Below are 17,791 nucleotides of genomic sequence, written 5' to 3' on the forward strand. Positions count from 1 at the left end.
AACCTTTTAATTATAACTGTGCCAGTCATTAGTGGCCAAATTCTGCTAGTAACATTTTGATTATGGTCTTTATCTCTAACCTGATAAGGGTTATACAGAGGAGTTCATCTCTAACTTTATAGCCAAAACTAATTTATATATTAGATCTTGTCTGCATTTGGAGGTCCCTCTGGATATTCATGATAGAGGGCCTAAACATACTCCCCTATCATTTCTCCCCTATCATTTTTCTTCATTCACTGAAAAGCCATTATAATGCCAACCAGCTCAACTAAAAAAAGGGGCTGTTTATTTTTTTTTTAATAATAACTGATCACTGAGTCCTGGTTTCTTAATAATTTACAGATATTCAGTTTACAGTAAACCAACCAGCCAATCACATGACAGTAATGCAATGTTTACAAATAATCCAGATACATTTGAAATCAACTGAATTCAGTTTATTGTATAACGCGTTTAACAATTGATAATGTCTCAAAGCAGCTTTACAAAAGTATAGAAACAATAAAAAATTGTAAAGTTTCAAATTGAATTACTATTTATCTCTATCATAAATCCCTATTGAGCAAGCCTGAGTGACGGTAACAAGGAAAATCTTTGTGATATGATATGAGGGAGAACCTTGAGGGGAACCAGACTCAGATCTGGGTACACTGGACAGTAAATAATATAAATGTAAAAAATGTATTTTCTACAACAGTTTGCAGTTGAGTTGAACTGTGCAACCAAGTGCTCCTGAGGAACTAATAGGCCAGGGTAATTCCTTCCTGCCGAAGTCTTCAAATATTCACTTATGAATACCAGAGCACAAAGCTGACCAATGGAATGGCAGTTCGAAGATGGTGTGAAAGTCTTCAGGTGGGTCTTCAAAAGTGATGAGACTCCAACCATGGGTAAGGTGTCAGGATGGATCAGGTAGGTCTGGAACAAAGAAGTGGTATAACACTGGGAACTCAACACCACTGCAGGTCTCTGTAAGAAAAAGCTCTGCCCCCTGCTGTAGCCTTTAATACTTGAGGTATGACAGAATAGCCTGCACCTAAAGTCATTTCAAGAAGCTTTGTCATTTTTAACCATATACAGCTGATGCAGTATATAGTTTCAACTCAATTCAGTTTATTTGTATAGCGCTTTTAACAATTTCCCATTGTCTCAAAGCAGCTTTACAGAAGTGTGGAAACAGAAGTGAGAGAGAAATAATATATAATAATAGTGAGAAGAAGAAAAAAATAAGAATAAAAATAAGTAAGTTTTAAAATTAATTTAAAAAAGATTAACATAAAATTTAAAATACTATATATCTACTGTATACCTATCCCTAATGAGCAAGCCGGAGACGACGGCGGCAAGGAAAAACTCCCTATGATATGACGAAGAAACCTTGAGAAGAGCCAGGCTCAGAAGGGAACCCATCCTCATTTGGGTGACACTCTACAGTAGACAGTGTAAATGTAAATAATGTCCTTCCTACAACAGTTAACAGTAGTGCAACCGAGAGCTCCTGAGAAACTAATGGGTCATCGCAAACTCCGAGTTCAGCACAGACCTGAATGCTGATAAAGACCAGACTATACAGCTGACTGACACAACATTTGTTCAAAAGAAGGCATGACAAGTCTCCGGCGGCTTTGTCCACAACAATCCCATGAGACACTGGCTGACCATGTAGATCAATCCCTGGCAAGGTGACAACCGGCGACGAGACTCTAGCCAGCGGTAGAACATCAGGATTGAGGAATTCGCTCCGTAAGAGGAGACGATCTGGCCAAGAACTTGGAACACTGGGAGCTCCGGATATGCACTGGCATATATAGAAATAGTGAAATGAAACATTGTTCTCCAGGACCATGATGCTACATAAAGCAACATAGAGCTACATAAAACAACACAGAGCTAAGGACTTACTCAGTAAGTTGTCCTAGCCTCATAAAGTGCATTGTGAACAACCTAGTGCAAAAAGTGTGAGACAATGCAGAGAAAATGCTGAATGCAGTTTGCATTCTATATATTGTACAGTACATTGTGCAAAAATAGAGGGTTGTAAACAAAGAGGTTTCTTGTAAACATATAAACTTATAGGAGAGGTGGTGGCATAGAGGGAGCTGACAAGGCTGAAGAGTGCTAAATTCATGCTTTTTTTCCCACACCGGGGTGGGAGATGGCTGAGGAGTGCTTGCAAATCTCCCATGGGTGACTGCTTTTTGAATTATTTTGTGCTTCCCATTTCCTTTGTCTCAGACACCCACCCATACTGAGACGTTACAGACAGCAATGCACACAAAATGATTTTTTATCAGAGATAACAGAGATTATCTACTGTATGAACTCTGTATATATCTGTATACATCACCCAAAATAAATATACATATAAACAATATACAGTTATATATATACAGCAATATTTGTCTTAACTCATTAAAGACGATACAATTAGTGTCATGTGACACTAATATTCATGAAAAATGTTCCTAAATTGACAATTAATCCAACCGAAGAAGTGCTTTTCAACTTGTGATTGCAGTTTGCAATGCTTGTAACCAGTAAAAAACTTTTCTGGCTGAATTAAAACAATGTACAGACTCTTTCAATGTTTTACAGCCTATCTGAAGAAAACATTTTTATTCAGCCAGCAAAGCAACATTTGCCACATATTGCATAAACCTACAAAAACAAAAAGATATTCTTCCCTGAACTAGGAATACAGATATCTTCTGCTGATCATCTCCAGATGTAAGATCAGATTCTAGATGACGACTTTATTCATCCATTACACTTTTTTGTCACATAAAACCACACCACAGCTTAAGTCGGTGAGGTAGGTGATCACAATCCACATGAGTTATTTACTAACCAGGCTGCAATAAGCAGACTTGTGCTATAAATGTTGGGTGCAATGAGGATCGTCTCTAGATATCTCTTATTCATAGAGTTTGTTGTGCTATAAGCCCATCTCATTTGATTTCCTTTATTGTTTTTCTTACAAATTAACACGTCAGATAAAAGAAATGTATTAAATCAGTAGCAGTAAATTATGTTGAATTATAATATCAAATTAATAGTAATGAAAGTATGCCATGTTTTGAGTGAGGTGTGTGTGTGTGTGTGTGTGTGTGTGTGTGTGTGTGTGTAGCCCGTATTTGGTTGATCAGATGTCCTCTGGTGGGCAAAATAGACATTACAAGTGTAAAATAAGGCTGATCGCACAGAATGGTGATCATTGTAGAATGTTTGATTTATAAGCATTGAGGTCAATTTGACCTGGAGAACAACAGGTGTTATTATTTCCTTTAAAAATGGTACAAATTGTTTCAAAACAATATCCTGGCTTTGAAAAATACCAGTCTGTAATATTATTTTTACTTATGTGCCTCTATAGTGAAAATAATTGTTTCTTTTTTTATACACCATAAAATGAGGTATTTTTGTATATAAATGAAGTTTATAATACGAAATATTAGAAAAGATTGCGCTAAATATATGTTAATATGTTGGAAACAAGTTGGACTAAAAAGGTGAAAAAATGTCTATGATATATAGGTATTTTTTTAAGCAGCTAAAACAGAGCAAGTGAAGTTGACTCGGCGCTCTTAAATTGCATAGAAAAGCAAGAAAAAAACCCCAGGATAGTTGAGACGCCTTCGCCAGCATGCACTATAAAAGGAGCGTAGTGCGGGGCTTCTTTCGCTTACGGCCATACCACCCTGAGAACGCCCGATCTCGTCCGATCTCGGAAGCTAAGCAGGGTCGGGCCTGGTTAGTACTTGGATGGGAGACCGCCTGGGAATACCAGGTGCTGTAAGCTTTTTCAGCCGCGCTTTCAAATGCGGCTGCTGCAACTTTTACACCGCAAAACCCGCTTCAGCTCTCTTTCAATTATTACTACACAGAGACAACATGGAGAGACACATATGACAAAATCAAGAACAAATCAATCAACACAAATTCATGCCCAAATTACAAAGTATTTTTCACCTTGTGTCTTCCGTCATTCATTCATTCCCTTTTAACTTCATTTATTCTTTTTAATTACTCTTTATTTTCAATTTTCTACAAACTTTTTTTGCCATAAAGTTATTTATACACTATGGTACATAATGTATGTTTCCAGATGGGATGGACTTCTTGTCGTAGTTATCATAGTCACAGTTCTTGATGATTCTTCTCGGGATTATTATTATTATTATTATTATTATTATTATTATTATTATTATTATTATTATTATTATTATACTGTTAGTAATAGTCGACGTAGTAGCATTTGCACTTATAAGCTGTCTCAGAAACTTGCACAAACATCTAGATATTACACATTGCTTCAGATGATGTACACTTTTCTTTCTAGAAACGTTCTACTCATACAATGGCAAGTAATACAAATCTAAGTTCTGTTTAATCTTCTCTTGATAATAAAGGTATTCTATTCATTTTAGTTCCCTCCTACTGTGGTCATTAACTATAATTGTGTATCAATTTAATCCATTTATTTGTTTATTCGTCCAATCAACTCCAGAACTGCTTCAGGAACTTGTGTAAAGCCTGTCTTGATAGACTCGTCCAGCCAATGTTGTAAATGCAGAGAGTGAGGGAGAGAGAGAGTGAGAGAGAGAGAGAGCGAGAGAGAGAGAGAGAGAGAGAGAGAGAGAGAGAGCTCGTCACGCGTGCTCTTCGCGGCCCCACACTCCAGTTCAGTTGGTGGCGGTAATGCGTCTAAATCCTGAAGATGGAAGAAGAGAGCAGGCGTGTAGCCCTTGTAGTTGAATGGGCTTTTGAATTGTTGATGTGAATTGTTTTAACGGCACTAATAAATGACGCAAGAAAAGTATGCGTGTAATGAGCTGTAAATAGACTGTGCACAGTCACGGTTGTTTGTGTTGCAGCAAGTTGATGTGTTGTATGAGTTTTGTAAGCCGTGCATGTGGCATTAGAATGAAGCAAGAAGCTAAGACTGAAGGTGCCTGTTTAAAAACGTATGTAAATGAAGCGGATAAGCACGAAGTGAAGAGTGACGTGTTGTACGTGTGTGCAGGTGGTGAGGAAAGAAAATGTTGTTTTGCAGTAAAAAGCTTGAGTCCCCGTGCGACAGCACATTGAATAAGAAGTGTATGCATTTTAAGAGACGCCTTCGCCAGCATGCACTATAAAAGGAGCGTAGTGCGGGGCCTCTTTCGCTTACGGCCATACCACCCTGAGAACGCCCGATCTCGTCCGATCTCGGAAGCTAAGCAGGGTCGGGCCTGGTTAGTACTTGGATGGGAGACCGCCTGGGAATACCAGGTGCTGTAAGCTTTTTCAGCCGCGCTTTCAAATGCGGCTGCTGCAACTTTTACAACGCAAAACCCGCTTCAGCTCTTTTTCAGTTATTATATAATTACTATGTTGTCTGCAGTACTATAGACAACAGCATAATTATGATAATAATGATATTGATATGATAATAACAGCAACCATAATTGTGATAATATTTCAGGTCTACCTTATTTTCTCTTTATTTTGCCTTTAATTGATCCATTTTAAAATGTTTATTTATTTATTTTTATATAAATATCTCAATAGTCATATTATAAGTCATAACTCAATAAAACATAATTCATGTTTAATTCAGCTGAAATGATTTCATTAGGAAACACTGAAATCTAGGAATAATTGTGGGAGGTAAAAGCAAATAAACACTAATGTTTAAACCATTTTTTGAAAATGTAAAATATCATTCATAATTCCCTTAATTAATTCACAAAATTAAAACTGAAACTTTTATATGTGTATTCTTATGTGATTTCCTGACTATCTGGGTTAGAATTAGACCCTATCTGGGTTTAGAATATGAGAAAAAAATTCCTTAAACTATGTAAAACATGTTGACCGATCTGTGGTGTATTTTAAATTTAAATTTAAAAAATGCAAACAAAATTTTGATTTAAAAAATAACAAAAACAATATCTGTTTACATTCAAATGTCTTAGTCTCCGTAGACGACATTATACAGATCACAGACAGGAGTGTGACCATTAACAGTCCTACAGTGCTTGCAGTCCTACAGTGTGCTTATTTAGTCTTACAGTCTTTGTATTTACTTGTCATTTCTTTATTGTTCATCTGTGTTTATAAGAAGATTAATCTGCCATGGGAAACTCAATGACTTGCTTTAGTCTCTTGAGACAGGTAAGATTGAAGCTCATGTTTTGATTTAAAATTATTTACTTTACAAAAATTGGGAAAAACACAAGATCATAAGTAGACGACCACTTTTCTCTGAAGTGTTTTTGAAAACTTTTATATCAGTAACACTTGTGCCTAATGATGTTGTGATTATGTGAACACATTAAACCTTGTTGTATTTGTGTTGTCCTGAACAGAAGAGGAAAAAAAAGGTGAAGGGAGGAGTAGCTGATGAAGAAAAGGTCATCACTTTGACAAAAGGTAAAAAAAAGGACTAATACAATCACATTTGAGGAAAGATTGTGCCACAAGGTGGTTCCAGGTGCAGTTCATGTGATTAAGTGTAGCATTAGAAAATAAGTAAACTTTATTTCTGAAACAATGTGATCTCATATTGTCATCAGACCTAGTTATTTGCATTCCCATGTGAGTACATCTGTCCTAGAGTGGAGAACTGTTCACCACCAGTGTGGAATCAGACAGAAGAATAACACTGAATAATATTTAATGTATAGAAGTGATCATTCTGCTCTGGTTGCTCATCTGTTGCAGTGTACAGATATTTGAAAAGACCAGCACAGATGCAGCATCTCTGCCTCTGGATCAAACAGAAAACAGTTCATCCCTGAATGACTGCAGTTCAGAGGAGAGCGGAGAGCACAAAGAGCTACAGCCTGAGAGAAAGTGTCTGGAGGACTTCAAGTGGTACATTTGGGAATGTGATTTTGTCTGAGCTCAAAGGCACTGATGAGGTATATGCGCTGAAGATTATGAAGGAGGACAACATTTGGGCACACGATGTCATCGGCTACACCCTTAGAGAGAAACGCATTCTGACTCTGGCCAGTGATCACCCCTACCTCACCCACCTGTTCTGCAGCTTCCAGACCAGTGATTCATTGTGCTTTGCAATGGAATATGTGAATGGAGGAAATCTTGCTTTCCACATTTCACAGTCACATGGGTTTGATGAACCTCACACCCGATTTTACGCTGCTGAGATCGCCTGTGCCCTCATGTTCCTCCACAGAAACGGGATTATTCACAGAGATCTCAAACCCGAAGACATCCTTTTAGATGCCGATGGCCACTGCAAGTTGGTAGACTTTGGCCTATGGAGGGCATAGTGGATGGCAAGACGACCAACTCGTTTTGTGGCACACCCGACTACACCTCACCAGAGATGATCCAGAGTTTGGAATAGATTGGTAGATCGGTACGTCGGTAGATTGGTGGGCCCTGGGCTTGATCATGTTCCAGATGATGACGGGCTACAAGCCGTTTCATGATGATAACCAGGAGGATATGTACGATTCCATCATCACAGCAGAAACGGATTACCCATGAAACCTCAGCAAGAAGGCAGTTAGTATCCTGAAAGCATTCCTGGAGAAGAACCCCAAGAATCGTCTCGGCTGTGTGGAGTCCAAGGGCAAGGAGAACGCCATCAAAGTTCACCCTTTCTTCAAAAAGATCAAGTGGCCCTGCTGGAACAGAGGAAGATCACGCCCCCATTTCAGCCACAGATTAACTCAAAGAGGGACGTGTTTTCACCTGTGATGGGACCAAGCATTCTCAAGAGGATCTTTCCTTCTTCATCCAGTCCATCAAAGAGGAGTTTAATGGGTTCTCCTTCATTAACACTAAATATTAACTGTGTTATTTTAATAATCATTTTTATGTGATACGTTTTTTTTTCTGTGCTTGAAATTGTAAATAAATCTTTTTCCTGTGTTTGAAATTTTAAATATAAAATGTATTTTTCTTCATTATAGATTGTTTTTTTTTAAATCAATTGTTTTTCTTACAAATGAACAAAATAATTATTACAATTATAATATATATTAAAATATATTATTCCAAAAAAAAAAATTATTAAAATCAGTAGTACTAGTAGTATTAATAGTAAGAAATAAGACACACCTCCAGTTCGGGGCTTGTTTACCAAGTTGGACGTGTTACTGCGGTACACCTATACCTGTATATTGTGGATACTGAGAGTGAGTGTAAATATATTTGTACAGTGATTTGCGTTTTTACTTACATTTCTTTTGTTTATTTTTGCCATCATTGTTTTGGTACTTTGGGTAATTTTTTTTGTTCGCTATATATCTCTCGCTGCTGGATTACTTTGGTGCACGTGTAAATAAACATTATAAACATCACTCTGAAGAGTACTTACGGGTTGAGCCATCATTTACAATCATTTTTTATCATCATTCACTTCCGATTGATCACAGAATTTTGTAAGGCGTGTATGTGGCATTATAATGAAGAAAGAAGCTAAGACTGAAGGTGCCTGTTTAAAAACGTATCTAAATAAAGCGGATAAGCACGAAGTGAAGAGTGACGTGTTGTACGTGTGTGCAGGTGGTGAGGCATAAATGTTGTTTTGCACCAAAAAGCTTCAGTCCCCATGTGACAGCACATTGATAAGCAAGTGAATGCATTTTAAGAGACGCCTTCGACAGCATGCACTATAAAAGGGGCGTAGTGCGGGGCCTCTTTCACTTACGGCCATACCACCCTGAGAACTCCCGATCTACAGTGTGCTTATTTACAGTCTTGCAGTCTTTGTATTTACTTATTTCTTTAGTATTCATCTTTGTTTATAATAAGATCAATCTGCCATGGGAAACTCAATGATGCAGCACATTGATCGTGTATGCTCTTTAAAGGGGTAACTTCTCATAACTTGGGTTTTCTTCCATATACTTGCCTGAAAATCATCAGGATTGTTCCAAATTATGCACTTTGTAGTGTTCATCGTCTGTGGAGCGGTTTGGAATGATACACGAACTGTAGGGGGTCCATTGAGGGTGGTAACTGGGCCTTGATGTGCCTCAGGACAAGCTTCTCGAAGCACTTCATAACGATGGGTGTGAGTGCGACGGGGCGGTAGTCATTGAGGCAGGACACTGTAGACTTCTTTGGGACAGGGACAATGGTGGATGTTTTGAGGCACGTAGGAACAATGGCGCTGCTCAGGGAAATGTTGAAGACATCAGTGAAGACATCAGACTAGCTGTTCTGCGCATTCCCTGAGCACCCTGCCAGGAATGTTGTCCAGCACCCTGCCAGGAATGGTCCAGCAGCCTTCCATGGATTAAATCTGCATAGAGCTCTCCTCACATTGGCCATGGATAGACAGAGTACCTGGTCGTCGGGAGGAGGGATGGTTTTCCTTGCCGTTACGTTGTTCTGCACCTCAAACCGGGTGTAGAAGTAGTTCAGCGCATCTGGGAGAGAGGCATCGCTATCACAAGCAGGTGAAGCTGTCTTGCAGTTCATGAACGCCTGTATGCCCTGCCACATGCGCCGGGTGTCTCCGCTGTCCTGGAAGTGGCTGTGGATTGTCTTGTGTGGATTGTGCACGATTTGCATACTCCCTGATGGCTCGGGACAGTTTGGCCCTTGCTGTTCTTAGGGCCGCCCTGTCCCCTGTTCTAAAGGCTAGGTCTCTAGTCTTCAGCAGCGCACGCACATTAGCAGTCATCCACGTCTTGGAGACGGTCACGTCATCAATGCACTTGCTGATGTAGCTGGTCACTGATGACGTGTACTCCTCCAAGTTGATGGAGTAGCTGATCAGAACCTATCCCTTAGTACCATAAAAAAAGATCACTAACCTACACATTCAAATGACTAAAGTTCAGCAAATGAAGTATAAATGCACTCACCCATGATAGTGACTCACTTTCATTCTTTCCAATTTTAGCAAAGCAGGACTTAAACAAAAACAACTGCAGAATCCATGAGAGAGGGAGAGAGGGAGAGAGAGAGAGAGAGAGAGAGAGAGAGAGAGAGACTGAACATAAGACCAGGACTATTGAATGGACACAATGAAAAAATACGACAATCTTGCAGAATCTTTAAATACTGTCATCTGTTACTGACCTTTGCATCTAAGACAATCCATCTGAGTGAAACAGGTCCAACACATGCAGCACGATTGTTCATGCTTGAAACAGTTGCTGTAACAATCTTGCGTTTACAATTCTGTCAAAAGAATTAAAAGAACAGTCATTTTATAACAATCTAGAACGAGCCGCTAGTGGAAGAATGAACTGTGACAAAAGTTGTAACTGTAATGAGTCTGTCTGTGTTTTGCCCTGTTTCTGTCTGCTGGTCTGCCTTGCTGTTAATTGTTTGCTCCGCCCACTCATTTGTTACCATGGACACTAATCGCACTCCATCTCTCCCTCAGGTGTGTTGTCTTAGTCACTGATTGTCTCTGCTTGGTGATTGGTTCCTGTTTGTTATATCTACTCTGTTTGTTCACTTCCCTGGTGTTGGTCGTTGTTTGTGTCTATGTTCCTGTTTCCCGTTTGCTCAGTGTTCTGCCCTGTTTTGTGTGTTTCTTGTCTTGGATTAATTAAAGATTTAACTGCATTTGGATCCTCACTCGCCTTTGCCTCACCGCGACAGTAACCCTAGAAAAAATTTAATATAATTTGACCATAGGGATGTTTGTGTCCTGTATTTAGCATCACATGTGTCTTCAAACTTGTAATCAGTCAAATCTGCCTATTTAAATATGTGAAACGTAGTCGCTGTGCTCCCTGAATGTTTGATGATATGGTGTGAAGAATGTTAAAGGTAAAGGCTATATGACCATCTCCAAGCAGCTTGATGTTCTTGTGACTGCAACTGCACATATTATTCAGAAGTTTAAGGACCAGAGATTAGGGGTAAACTCCAAGGTCAAGGTAAACCAGTGTCAGATCGCACCATATAATCAATGTTTAAGCCTAAGTGGACTTGGAATGGAAGATGACAGCGGAGGACTCCACTGTTTGAAAGCACTGTTGAAATTTTCCAAAATGCATATTGACACTCCCAGAAGCTGTGTGGCTTATGTCCTTTGGACAGATGAGACAAAACTGGGGATTTTTGGCAAGCCACATCAGGTCTATGTTCACTCAAACATGAAGCACAGAATGAAAATTACACTGTACCTATTGTGAAACATAGAAGAGGCTCGGGTATGTTCTGGGGCTGCTTTTCGGCTTTTGAGTGAATATAGACCAGGGGTCTCATTTTTAAAACTGTGCGTAGGATCCCTACTAAAAGTTTACGTACGCCCAAAAGCCAAAAATGGCGTACGCCAAAAAAAATTCCGATTTATAAAACCGTGCGTACAGTATGCACTCCTCTAAGCAATGTTCCCTTTATAAATCACAGATCACCCACAGATGTGCGTACGTGAACCAGCCTCAAATCCCGCCCTGTACATGCCCATTTTTAACCATAAATAGTCAATGCAAATCACTGTGCGGGCACGAGAGTGGACCTCGTTATAATGAGTTTCCTCTGCGCTCTGCGGGTTTAAAAATGGGTTGAGGAGCCAGCGTCTCAGGGGTAGCCACTGTCGCCTGCAGGTTATAATTATATTAAAAGCAAAATTGTTACAGTTTCTACTTTTTAATATTGTTAAACTCTACTCTACTGTAAAACTGTGCCTGCATTTAGTCTGTTCCCTACACTGTTATGTGTCAAGATAAAGGAATCATGTGTTGAACCAGGCCAGCGTGCCACAATGTTTGTGAGGGTCATGTTGGAGTCACATATGATTTGCACATTAATAGAATGCACATGCTTTCTATTAACATAAGCAAATTCATTTTCAGATGTGAACTTATAGCAACATGAGTGCAGTCAATTGCGCCGATTACATTTGGGAAACCAGACATTGCTGCAAATTGCATTTTAATTTCGGCCTGTTCTCGCACAGTGTAGGGCAGTGGTCTTCACTATTTTTTTCATGTGAGCCACACTGATAGGACAAAGTCAATAGGAGAGCCACTTTCACCGCAAAGTATGCCAAGTTATTGGTCTTAAATAGCTTATCTGCTTAAATACAATGTACAATATTGCAATACAATAATTACTTAAAAGTCATTCTTTATTATGCATTTTTATGTTTACTAAACACAAAGGGTTCGATCTGTGAAGGACAAATAAAAATTCATCTGTCCACTTTTCTTGAAATTTTCTATGCTCATCTTGTATGACTCGCACCTTTCTTTTTTTAGCAGGCGCGGACTCTCCACAACCTCTGTCTCCGTCTTCCTATCGAGTTGCGAATGATGCATGCTCCACATCAGTTACCTCTTTTGTCACTGTCACATTGTTTTGTTGCTGTTCATTTTGTGCGCGGGATTGTTTGATAAGCAATCGATCCATTTTTTGTCCGTGTGTACAGTAAACACCAGTTGTTAACTAGCATGAAACACAAACTAGCTTCTGACAGGCCGCAAAAAACTGGCTATTGCGCAGAACGCAGTGAGTCAGTGACAAGTCAAATAATATATATAAATATATATTATTATTTGTAATAGAGCACATTCGTTTTTCTATGCTTCCCTGATTGTTTTTAATGTTATTTAAATGAAAAATACATTTTAACATGATCATATCTTCGTATTATTTACTGCCATGCGAGCCGCATATTAATTAATATTAAAGCTTGGCGAGCCGCAGGAGGCTCGCGAGCCGCGCAGTGAGTAACACTGGTGTAGGGGAACCTGATGTATTGACTACCCATATTAAGTATACCATTCAAAACGACAGATATTATGGCACTCAGGGACGGCTGTGATATTCCAGACCTATAGGGTGAGATGATAAATTCCAATAGAATTATTTCATATACAAAAAGGTCTTAGACACAAAGTTGTGGATTACTTATAGTTTTTTTTATATAAATAATTTACCTGTCTGCCAATTCCCACTGGAAACAGCCGGTTGCCAAGAACCGGACCCAATTCAACACATAGATCTAAGAGCACAGCTCTAGGGAATCTAAATCGGCTTATTAGCCAGGATATCATCATGGTCCCTGAAAACTCGTTCTCTCCTTATTCTTCCATTGGCGTAATCCTCCAACAGTGCCAGCAGTGCCATCATGAAGCATTACATACCCGGGTCACCGGAGGATTTATATGTTTCTAGCAATTAGACTGATCGTTAACACCTTGACAAAATCACAGAATTAATTGTTCTTAATTCTTCTTCTTCATGATGGTTTTGTAATGAACACCGTAATAATTAGGACCGATGATTTTGTGGTAGCTCAGTGGTTAAGGTGTTGGGCTACTGATCGGAAGGTCATGGGTATGAACCCCAGGTCCACCAAGCTGCCACTGCTGGGCCCCTGAGCAAGGCCCTTAACCCTCAGTTGCTCAGTTGTAAGTCACTCTGGATAAGGGTGTTTCATGCTATTCTGTATCACATGTAGTCACGCCATCTCCTCCTGCGCTCCCGTTGTGGACAATGTGACTGTAAGGCAGCGCTGATTATTATTATTTTTTTTTTTTTTTAACACATTTTGAATTATGTTTGGATTTTAGTAGATGTGTATAGCCTAAAACAATCGGCACAAATAACACTGTTCGATTTAATCTTCATGATAATGTGGATATAACGTATGAAATGGAGTGAAAATTAAATGTCAGTAATTCTTATAATCGTTCTTCTCACATGTATTTTCTACAATCTAACTTCAGTCCACGACCTCACCATCTGTGTAGCCAATTCCCTTTGTCTCCAGAATGTGCGTACGCGCAGCTCAAAGTTTGCTTAAAGGTGCGCACATTTTCCCGTCAAGTTTGTTTTTTATAGATCACAACCTTTGCGCAAAAACTGTTTCCAGCCCCGTTTTGTGCGTACGCACGCTTTAAAAATGAGACCCCGATGTGGCTTGCCAAAAAGCTCTGTCTCTGACTCTGTCCAGAGTACAATGGAATCTCAAGACTATCAAGGCATTATGGAGCAAAATGTGTTGCCCAGTGTCAGAAAGCTTGGTCTTAGTCACAGGTCATGGGTGCACCAACAGGATAATGACCCAAAACACAGCTAAAAACACCCAAGAATGGCTAAGAACAAAATATTGGCCTATTCTGAAGTGGCCATCTATGAGACCTGATCTAAATCATATTGAACTTCTGTGGAGAGAGCTGAATTATGCAGTCTGGAGAAGGCACCCTTTAATCCTGAGACAGTTGGAGCAGTTTGCACTTGAGAAGTGGTCCAAAATATCTGAGGACAGGTGCAGAAGTATCACTTGATTGCTGTGATTGCCTCAAAAGGTTGAGGTTGAGAATTTAAGGGCAATCATTTTTGTCCAGGCCAGTTTTATTAGTTTGTTTTTAAAATACTTCTGTTGAACTGCAATTTAAAAGTGATTTAGATAGTAATATAGATTTTATAATAATAATAATAATAATAATAATAATAATAATAATAATAATAATAATAATAATTAATATAGATTTTCATTAATTTTTTGTCTTTGAAATAACTTGAAACTTTAATGGAAGGGTACCAACAATTTTTTGAGAACTAGTCAGCTCCCAAAAAAAGCAAATGAAAACCCTAAAACAACTGAATCTGTTACTCACACTTATTTGATATATTATAAAACATTTTTTGCACAATTGTATGACAGTACATATAGTAGTTAGAATTACATAGAACAAAAATGAATACTTAAGCAAATGGTCATTTTGGTAAGTTAGCAAGAGTGAGTTGTGGATTAAGACTACATATTCCATAGAATTTCAGAACTTACTTTTACTGTCTTCTTACTTGGTCCTATTGTATCCTGTCCATCAGACCCAGATTGCTTCTTCACAACTGTGATCTAAAACAAACAACAATAAAATGATGAAAGTTGCACATGGACGTGGCTAAAAGTATTTTGCTGGATAATACCACTTTGGGCTGAATTTATGTACGTGTACTAGAATGTGCTTCACTGTGGTTGTAGGTGGTAGGCACAAAAGTGCAGTAAGATTTACAACTTTGTGCAACAGCAACTTTAGTCAGCACTAGATGCATGTTTGAACCAATGATTTCCACACAAAATAAACATCAGTAGTTTAAACAAAATGGCTGCAACAGTAGTTCACAATTTCTATGCATCAGACCCTTGGCAGTACTCATAATTACACTACATGCAATTTAATGTCTTGATGTGATAGCCTACAGTTCTTTGGAATGTCTAGATCATGAATAGTTTACCATAACACGACTTACTTTCTGATATTCAGACAGTTTAGCTAGGATGCAATATCCTGAGGACAACAAAACTATACCCAAGTTATTCCCAAAGATCTGATAGCGTAAACTAAGCTATAGTGCCTTCCTAACCAGGATAACATTTTGGGAATAATTAAGAAGAATGTCTACATTAGAAAAAATATGAAATCAAGTAACTTTTTAGACTGAATAGTGTGTTTGATATAATGATGACTGTGTATTATTATTCAAATATTTCAAAATAAAGTTAGTGCTTAGTTCTTAGTTATTTGGACAGTCAATAGTGGCTTCATTAAGGATCACAGTTACAATGTTGTTTAGTTTGCCATCTTTTGTTCCTTAGAGCATCTTGGCAACATCTAAACATCAGCCAGTTTCTGTAACAGTAGCAGAAGTCTCTATAACGTTTCAGTTCATCATCACTAAAGCATGAATGTCCTCATTAGACACAGTGTTCCCAAAAAACAGGACTTGGTCATACACAGCATCACATACACTGACTAACTACATCCACAATTTAGCATCTAAAAGTACATGCACTACTCTCTCTGAGCAGAAGTAAGGTTTTCTGTGCAAGGCGCAGCTCACAGACCCACTTCACAAATACTGTGCATCAGTGATAAAAGAAACAGTCTTGTGATGAATGGCCTGACTGAAACAATGACAAACTGCCTGCAATATTCTTCCGTAATTAATCAGAACATGATTTCTTAAAATTAGCTTTTCTGAACCTTCTGTTGGAACCTCAGTCTCTGACATGTACTCTGAGCTCCTCCCGAGTGACCGAGCTCCTCACCCTATCTCTAAGGGAGCGCCCAGCCACCCTGCGAAGGAAACTCATTTCGGCCGCCTGTATCCGGGATCTTGTCCTTTCGGTCATGACCCAAAGCTCATGACCATAGGTAAGGGTAGGAACGTAGATCGACTGGTAAATAGAGAGCTTCGCCTTGCGGCTCAGCTCTTTCTTCACCACAACAGACCGGTATATCGACCGCATCACTGCAGAAGATACACCGATCCGCCTGTCGATCTCCCGCTCCATCCTTCCCTCACTCGTGAACAAGACCCCAAGATACTTAAACTCCTCCACTTGAGGCAGGAGCTTTCCACCAACCCGAAGGGGACAAGCCACCCTTTTCCGGCTGAGAACCATGGCCTCGGACTTGGAGGTGCTGATTCTCATCCCTGCCGCTTCACACTCGGCTGCAAACCGTCCCAGTGCACGCTGAAGGTCCTGATTTGAAGAAGCCAACAGGACAACATCATCTGCAAAAAGCAGAGACGAAATCCCGTGGTCCCCAAACCGGACTCCCTCCGGCCCCTGACTGCGCCTAGAAATCCTGTCCATATAAATAATGAACAGGACCGGTGACAAAGGGCAGCCCTGCCGGAGTCCAACATGCACCGGGAACAAGTCTGACTTACTGCCGGCAATGCGAACCAAACTCCTGCTCCGGGCATATAGGGACCGAACAGCCCTTAGCAGAGGGCCCCGGACCCCATACTCCCAGAGCACCCCCCACAGATCACCACGAGGGACACAGTCGAATGCCTTCTCCAGATCCACAAAGCACATGTGGACTGGTTGGGCAAACTCCCATGAACCCTCCAGCAACCTGGTGAGGGTATAGAGATGGTCCAGTGTTCCACGACCGGGACGAAACCCACATTGTTCCTCCTGAATCCGAGGTTCGACTATCGGCCGAATTCTCCTCTCCAGTACCCTGGCATAGACTTTTCCGGGGAGGCTGAGGAGTGTGATCCCCCTGTAGTTGGAACACACCCTCCGGCCCCCCTTCTTAAACAGAGGGACCACCACCCCAGTCTGCCAGTCCAGAGGCACTGTCCCCAGCCGCCACGCGATGTTGCAGAGGCGTGTCAACCAAGACAGCCCCACAACATCCAGAGACTTGAGGTACTCAGGGCGGATCTCATCCACCCCCGGTGCCTTGCCACTGAGGAGCTTCTCAACCACCTCAGTGACCTCAGCTTGGGGGATCGATGAGTCCTCAACTGAGCCCTCTGCCTCTGCTTCCTCAGTGGAAGACATGTCGGTGGGGTTGAGGAGATCCTCGAAGTACTCCTTCCACCGTCCGAGAATGTCCCCAGTCGAAGTCAGCAGATTCCCACTCTCACTGTAAACAGTGTGAGCAGGGCACTGCTTCCCCTTCCTGAGGCGCCGGACGGTTTGCCAGAATTTCTTCGAGGCCAACCTATAGTCCTTCTCCATGGCCTCACCGAACTCTTCCCAGACCCGAGTTTTTGCCTCTGCAACCACCCGGGCTGAAGCTCGCTTGGCCCTCCGGTACCTATCAGCTGCCTCCGGAGTCCCCCGAGCCAACCAGGCTCGATAGGACTCCTTCTTCAGCTTGACGGCATCCCTTACTTCCGGTGTCCACCACCGGGTTCGGGGATTGCCGCCACGACAGGCACCAGAGACCTTACGGCCACAGCTCCGCGCGGCCGCGTCGACAATGGAGGTGGAGAACATGGTCCACTCAGACTCAACGTCTCCAACCTCCCTCGGGATCTGGTTGAAGCTCTGCCGGAGGTGGGAGTTGAAGATCTCTCTGACCGGAGACTCTGCCAAACG

The 17,791-nt window shown here is 40.6% G+C and overlaps 2 non-coding genes and 1 pseudogene across 2 annotated transcripts; all 3 read left to right on the forward strand.

Annotated features, from left to right (window-relative positions):
• Positions 1 to 3,683: 3,683 nt before the first annotated feature.
• LOC132857094 (5S ribosomal RNA) lies at positions 3,684 to 3,802 on the forward strand. The gene has a single exon (XR_009649480.1). It is a non-coding gene; the product is annotated as a 5S ribosomal RNA (ribosomal RNA).
• A 1,365-nt stretch (positions 3,803 to 5,167) lies between these two features.
• On the forward strand, positions 5,168 to 5,286 carry LOC132857134 (5S ribosomal RNA). The gene has a single exon (XR_009649491.1). It is a non-coding gene; the product is annotated as a 5S ribosomal RNA (ribosomal RNA).
• A 950-nt stretch (positions 5,287 to 6,236) lies between these two features.
• LOC132837577 (protein kinase C epsilon type-like) lies at positions 6,237 to 7,831 on the forward strand (annotated as a pseudogene).
• The last annotated feature ends 9,960 nt before the right edge of the window (positions 7,832 to 17,791 follow it).

The sequence above is a fragment of the Tachysurus vachellii genome, chromosome 1 (assembly GCF_030014155.1).
Source record: "Tachysurus vachellii isolate PV-2020 chromosome 1, HZAU_Pvac_v1, whole genome shotgun sequence".
NCBI classification, from domain to species: domain Eukaryota; kingdom Metazoa; phylum Chordata; class Actinopteri; order Siluriformes; family Bagridae; genus Tachysurus; species Tachysurus vachellii.